This window comes from Jaculus jaculus, chromosome 7 (genome assembly GCF_020740685.1).
Source record: "Jaculus jaculus isolate mJacJac1 chromosome 7, mJacJac1.mat.Y.cur, whole genome shotgun sequence".
Taxonomy (NCBI): Eukaryota; Metazoa; Chordata; class Mammalia; order Rodentia; family Dipodidae; genus Jaculus; species Jaculus jaculus.
In genome coordinates, this window is record NC_059108.1 from 128,252,152 (window position 1) to 128,259,232 (window position 7,081).

The window sequence follows — 7,081 nt, forward strand, 5'->3', positions numbered from 1 at the left end:
CAAAAGGATGGTAACGGAACACGTGAAACAAAGAAACATACATGCACAAAAAAAGTTAACAGTCTTTTTTTTTTTTTTTTTAAGGTAGGGTCTCACTCTAGCCCAGGCTGACCTGGAATTCACTATGTAGTGTCAGGCTGGCCTCGAACTCATGGCGATCCTCCTACCTCTGCCTCCTGAGTGCTGGGATTAAAGTCGTGCACCACCATGTCCGGCCTAGAAGGCCCAGTTTCTGAGCTGTCTTGTCAAGGAAGTTGGCATCCAGTGCCCAGGTCCAGACATTCATTCATAGCCTGGGATGTTCCCTACACCACAAAGCAGGGATGGCAGGTACAGCATAAAGTGCAGGAATTTAATAAATTCTGTGGAGTGACTCTTTTTCTTTCAAGCATTTTATTTTTATTTATTTGAGAGAGAGGTAGAGGGAAAGTGAGAGAGTATGGTTGCGCTAGGGCCTCTGGCCACCGCAAAAAAAAAAAAAAAAAAAAAAAAAAAAAAAACCTCCAGATGCATGGGCCACCTTGTATATCTGGCTTACATGGGTCCTGGGAAACAACCTGGGTCCTTTGGCTTTGCAGGCAAACACCTTAACCACTAAGCCGTCTCTCCAGTGCTTGCAGTGACTCTTTATTGAGGCCTTGAACTTCCTTTGCCACCCAAGCAGGTCTTGAACTGGCAATCCCCCTGCCTCAGACTCCTGAGTAGCTGAGATTTCAGGCCTGCAACACCACACCTGAAGGGCTTCTAGTCTCTAAGTCAACCAGTGTTTGATTCATGATCTTCACATTGACACCATTTTATAGAAGTGAAGACCCAGGAAAACCACCTGACTTTCACAGCAACAGACCTGGGACTCAAACATAGGTGTTCAGACGCACAAGACCCCTGCACTTTCCCCTCCCCTGAGGAGCTCAGCCTGAGCAAGCCCAGCCTGAAGGCCTCCCTCTGGAGTCCCAGGCCAGCCATTCAGACGTGGGAGCTCCTGTTGTACCCGGGCTCTGACCCACGACACCCTTCAACATTTCCTGCCTTCAGGTCACCCTGTTAGTCACGGTCTCTGGAGAGTCGTCAGATTCTCTGGGTAGGAGCAGAAACAATTTTGCGGTGTTTCATCAGGTCTTCCGACAAATCAGCCCAAGTCTATGCTTGCTGGAGTGTGGTTGATGCCCAAAGTGATCATTCCCAGAACAACAGGCCTCCTGCCTCCCTGACCGTTCTGGAGGGGGTGCTTGACTCAGCAAGGGTGGGTATTCCTCAGCAGGAAAGTTGTCCTCCTGCGTGAGTGGCTCTGCTGTAGGGGATGCGTGCAGCGACCCGCAGCTCCGGGCAGTCAGCAGTGGGAACCCGGCAGCCGAGCTCAGCTGACGCTGGTGTCCAGGGAGGAAGTCGCCACTCACCTACTGTTGGGAGGCTGGCTGGCTGAGCTCATTGGAAGAATGGATGGGGAAAATAGTAACTTAGAATATATATATGTGCGTGTGTGTGTGTGTGTGTGCATTATTTATTTATTTATTTATGAGCCAGAGAGGGGCAGTTAGAGAGATAATGAGCGTGCCAGGGCCTCCTGCCACTGCAATTGAACTCCAGACACGTGCAACCCCTTGTGCATCTCACTTTATGCGGGTACTGGGTCCTTAGGCTTCGCAGGTTAACCGTTGAGTCACCTCTGTCAGTGTGTGTGTGCAGCGAAGGTCTGCTTGTGTGCGCAGGACTGGCGGAATGGCTCCTGGGCACTAGAGTGCCTGCAGACCTGGAGCTCTCCAGAGGCCTTCAAGAGGAGGGGTGGGGGGGGGGCGGTGGAGAGAGAGGCCAATGGGAGCCGATGCCTTCACCAAAGCAGCCAACCTTGCAAAGGGGTTAAATCCCCTGGGTCCCTCCTGTCCTCCCATTGGTCAAATGCAGCCAAAGCCTAAAGGAAGGGAGCTGGGACACAATCCCCCCCCCCCACCTCCCAAAAGGGAAGCAAGAAGCACAGAACGCAAGTGCCTGCTAGACAAGAGTGCCATATGCAAGGGTCATTTTTCTGCCATTTTCTGGACATCGCAGGGTGTCACCCTGAGTTTGACACTGGAAAATGCAGTGAACCAGTCAGTATAAAGACTGTCTGCAGGCAAAATGCAAAGACCAAAACAGAGGAAAAGAAGAAAGAAAAGGAAAGAAAGAAGGAAGGAAGGAAGGAGAGAGAGAGAGAGAAAGAAAGAAATGAAAGAAGGAAGGAAGAAAGAAAGGAAAACCAAGCCACAGGAGACTAGAAGAGAAGAAATGAATCAAATACCACCTGGGAGTAGTGGAGAACTTCCCTTTCAGCCATGTCTCTGGAGCCCAGCCCTTGTGGGAGGCAATGTCTGTGGGCAAGAAAGATGGTCATTAGCATAGTATTTCAAATGAGCATTCTAAGAGTGTGGGCCATAATTTACCATTCCAGGCCTAGAAAGTTCTAGAAAGTAATACATGCTTCTCTTAAATTTTGTGAGCTGGGGCTGGAGAGATGGCATAGCGGTTAAGCGCTTGCCTGTGAAGCTTAAGGACCCCGGTTCGAGGCTCGGTTCCCCAGGTCCCACGTTAGCCAGATGCACAAGGGGGCGCTCGCGTCTGGAGTTCGTTTGCAGTGGCTGGAAGCCCTGGCGAGCCCATTCTCTCTCTCTCACTCTCTATCTGCCTCTTTCTCTCTCTGTCACTCTCAAATAATCAAATAAATAAATAAAAATCTAAAAAAAAAAATTTTGTGAGCTGTTTGTCATCTTTAAGGTTGTTGCCAGGTTTCATTTGCAGCCCCTGCTAAGGACTGGACATCTGGGCCCCAAGAACCACAGCAGAGCAGGCAGGCAGTGGGACGGATCTTTTCACCTTTCCAAATCTAGCATTTTCTTAGGGAAGGTACCACCAGAAATGCTACACCTCTACTCCAGCTGCCAACTCCAACTCCACAGCTGTATTGTTGTTTTTTTAATTATTTTTTTTTTGTTGTTTATTTTTATTTATTTATTTGAAAGTGACAGACAGAGAAAGAGGCAGATAGAGAGAGAGAATGATCACGCCAGGGTCTCCAACCACTGCAAACGAACTCCAGACGCATGTGCCCCCTTGTGCATCTGGCTAACATGGGTCCTGGGGAGTTGAGCCTCGAACCAGAGTCCTTAGGCTTCCCAGGCAAGCGCTTAACCACTAAGGCATCTGTCCAGTCTTTTATTTTTTTTGAGGCAGGGTCTCACTCTAGCCCGGGCTGACCCAGAACTCACTCCGTAGCTCCAAGCTGGCCTTGAACTCACCCTACTTCAGCCTCCTGAGTTTTAGAACTAAAGGTGTGTGCCTCCACACTTGGCAATGCCACAGCTTTAAGAAACTGGAGTAAGGGGCTGGGGAGATGGCTCAGCAGGTAAGAGTGCTTGCTGTGAAAACATGAGAACCTGATTTTTTTTTTTTTCCAAGGTAGGGTCTCACTCTAGCCCAGACTGACCTGGAATTCACTATGTAGTCTCAGGCTAGCCTTGAACTCACGACAATTCTCCTACCTCTGCCTCCCCAGTGCTGGGATTAAAGGCGTGCGCAGCCATGCCTTTAAAAAACAAGTATTTTCTTTATTTCACACATGTATGGATGGATGTGCCAGGGCCTCTTTGCTGCTGCAGACAAACACTGGGCATTTGCATCACTTTTTACATCTGGTTTACATGGATGGTTTGGGAATTGAACTCAGGCCAGTGGGCTTTGCAAGCAAGCGCTTTTGACTACTGAGCCATCTCTCCTGCCTCCATTGCGTCATCATTGCAAGTGGCGGCTCTGGGCCTTTTGAATCCTAGCTGGGTCAGTTAGAAATGGAACGGCCTTGGATAACTCGTGGCAACTTGGTTTTGTGATTTTTTTTTTCCTGAAAGTCTCACTCTAGCTCAGGCTGACCTAGAATTCACTACGTAGTCTCAGGGTGGCCTCAAACTCACAGTGATCCTCCTAACTACCTCCTGAGTGCTGGGATTACAGGTGTGCGCCACCATGCCCGGTTGTAATCTTTTTAAAATTTTTATTTGTTTGGTTTTTTGAGGTAGGGTCTCACTCTAGCCCCAGGCTGACCTGGAATTCACTATGTAGTCTCAGGATGGTCTCGAACTCATGGTGATCCTTCTACTTCTGCCTCCTGAGCTCTGGGATTAAAGGCATGCGCCACCATGCCCAGCTGTAACCTTTAAAAAAATTATCTATTTATCTGAGAGAGAGAGAGGGAGGGAGAGAATGGGTGTGCCAGGGCTTCCTGCCACTGCAAATGAACTCCAGATGCGTGCACCACCTTGTGCATCTGGTTTACGTGGGTACTGGGCAATGGAACCTGGGTCCTTTGGCTTTGCAGGCAAGTGCGTTAATCCTTAAACCATCTCTCCAGCTCAAGTTTTGTAATCTTTAAAACTGAGAATGAAAGAACTTGTTGGGATGAAAGCTCAGGCATAAGCACTCAGGACACAGCAAACATCAAAAGATTTAAAGGGGGCTGGAGAGATGGCTTAGCGGTTAAGCGTTTGCCTGTGAAGCCTAAGGACCCCGGTTCGAGGCTCGGTTCCCCAGGTCCCACGTTAGCCAGATGCACAAGGGGGCGCACGCGTCTGGAGTTCGTTTGCAGAGGCTGGAAGCCCTGGCGCGCCCATTCTCTCTCTCTCCCCCTATCTGACTTTCTCTCTGTGTCTGTCGCTCTCAAATAAATAAATAAAAATTAAAAAAAGGTTAAAAGGGGGCTGGAGAGATGGCTTAGCAGTTAAGCGCTTGCCTGTGAAGGACCCCGGTTCGAGGCTCAATTCTCCAGGACCCACGTTAGCCAGATGCACAAGGGGGCGCACGCGTCTGGAGTTCGTTTGCAGTGGCTGGAGGCCCTGGCACGCCTATTCTCTCTCTATCTGCCTCTTTTTCTCTCTGCCTGTCACTCTCAAATAAATAAATAAAAATTAAAAAAATTTAAAAAAAAAGATTTAAAGGAATCCAAGTGCAGCAGCACAGGCCTACAACACCAGCACTCAGGCTGAGGCAGGAACATCATAAATTCCAGGCCAGCCTGAGCAAGTTGGGGTAACCCTGTTTCTTTCTCTCTCTCTCTCTCTCTCTCTCTCTCTCTCTCTCTCTCACACACACACACACACACACAGAGGAAGAGTATACGATGATGATAGTTAACATCTGTTGAACCTTAGTGTGTACTGCACCTTGAGCCAAGGGCTACACTTGATTTTACTCGGGTAATTGTCTCAGTTCCCTTCTCAAGTGTTCCCATGACAAGCAAATGGGCATGAGGTGGCTCGGGAATGGGTCCAAGGTCACCCTGACAATAAACAGAGCTAGAATTCAAGCTGAGACATTCTGGCTCTTAAAGTCCCACTCTCACTCAACTGGTGAGGCAACAATTTTTTTGAGAGAGACTTGGCATGCCAGGGCCTCCAGCCACTGCAATTGAACTCCAGACGCATGCACCCTCTCGTGCACATGCTCAACCTTGTGTGCATGCGTCACCGTGTGTGTCTGGCTTATGTGGGACCACAGGAGTCAAACATGGGCCCTTACACTTCACAGTGAAGTGCCTTAACTGCTAAGCCATCTCTCTAGCCAATATGTATATTTTTTTCAATTGCAGATATGTGTTTTCAGGCACGAATAGTTAATCCCGAAAATTCCATTTGTGAACATTTTGCAAAAAGGAAATGGAGACCAGATAGCAGGGTGACCTGAGAGTGTCTGTTGGGAGGTAATGGCTGGGGGCCTGCAGGAAAAAAAAATTCTTTCCTCCCTGCCATTTGACCTCCCCTGCCTTCTGCTGGTCTCTATGGGGTCCATTTCTGTCCAGACTCATCTAGAACCAAGTCTCACAGCTCATAAGGCTTGGCAGGAGTCTCTCTCCCTGTCTGCCTCCCATTCACTCCCTAGCTAGCTTGTCCCTCCTCTATCCTCTTTGTCTGTTCCAGACCAGCCACCAGAGCTTTGCAGACCCCGTACCAACCAATCCCAGACATTCGTTTCACAAACAAGAATGGAGGTGCCCAGGGCACTTGAGCCCAGAGCAAAGGCCTTGCAGGGGGCAGCTGTGTGAGAAGGATTCCAGCAGGCAGTGCCCAGAACGCTGGGAAGGGCACCAAAGGAAGACCGAGGGGGTCTCAGTCCACATGGCCTGGGGCTACCAAGAAGGCTCCATAGGAGAGGTGACTTTTGAGTCTGGAACTTGCGTGGCGGGGGGTGTTCAGGGATAAGAGGGAAATGGTCTTTTGACGGGGGGCAGGCTGCAGGGCCCTAGGCACGTAGTTTTGAAAGAGCAGAAAGTGCGGAGGGAACCGGAGAAGGTGGCTTGGGATAGGATGCAGGTTTAATCCCAAAGCCTCCATTCAATAGCTGTGTGGCCTTGAGCAAGATATTTTTACCTCACGGTACCTCATTCCATCCCCGTGTAAAATGGGACGACAGCAATCTCACAGAAGCTGAGGATGAAACAAGTTAATGCATTTAAACTGTTTTTAAATGGCGCTGGGCACACAGTAGGTGCTCGATGGATGCAAGCTGTGACTTGCTATGACTATTATTTGGGAGCATGTTGGACAGAGGACATTATTTCTTGGATGTCTTCACAAAGCAGGTAGGAGGTCCTCCGTGAGGTCTCTGGCCACCCCTGTTAGAGAGGGCACGCAGGCCCTGGACGCACCGGGGCAGGGGTCTAGGAGGCTGTGAATCAAAGGGCAGACAGTCCCAGGCCCAGTCAAGCAGGCAGAGAAGCTCAGAGGAGTGACCCCAGCTGTAGTGAGTGACCGCGCGCCTGTACTGGGGACACGGAGGTGAGCGATGACAGCCTGCTCTGTCCACTCTTCTCCCAGCTTGCGGCTCCTCCGGGTGAGGCTGCAGACAGTTGGCGCCCTTGGGAGAGTGCGCTGCTAAAGGTCCCTTGTCCTTTTGCAGCTGGGCCCACTCGGCAGCCTCCTCCGCGGCGCTGGGGAGTGGGTCTTCAGGTCAGGAGGGTCTTGGCGGGGGGTGGCGCGGGATGCTGCACCTCGGGCCGGCGGCGCGCGCCCTGGCCACCCTGGGCCTTTCTGACCGGCGCCTCGCCTGCGGCCTGCGGTCTGTG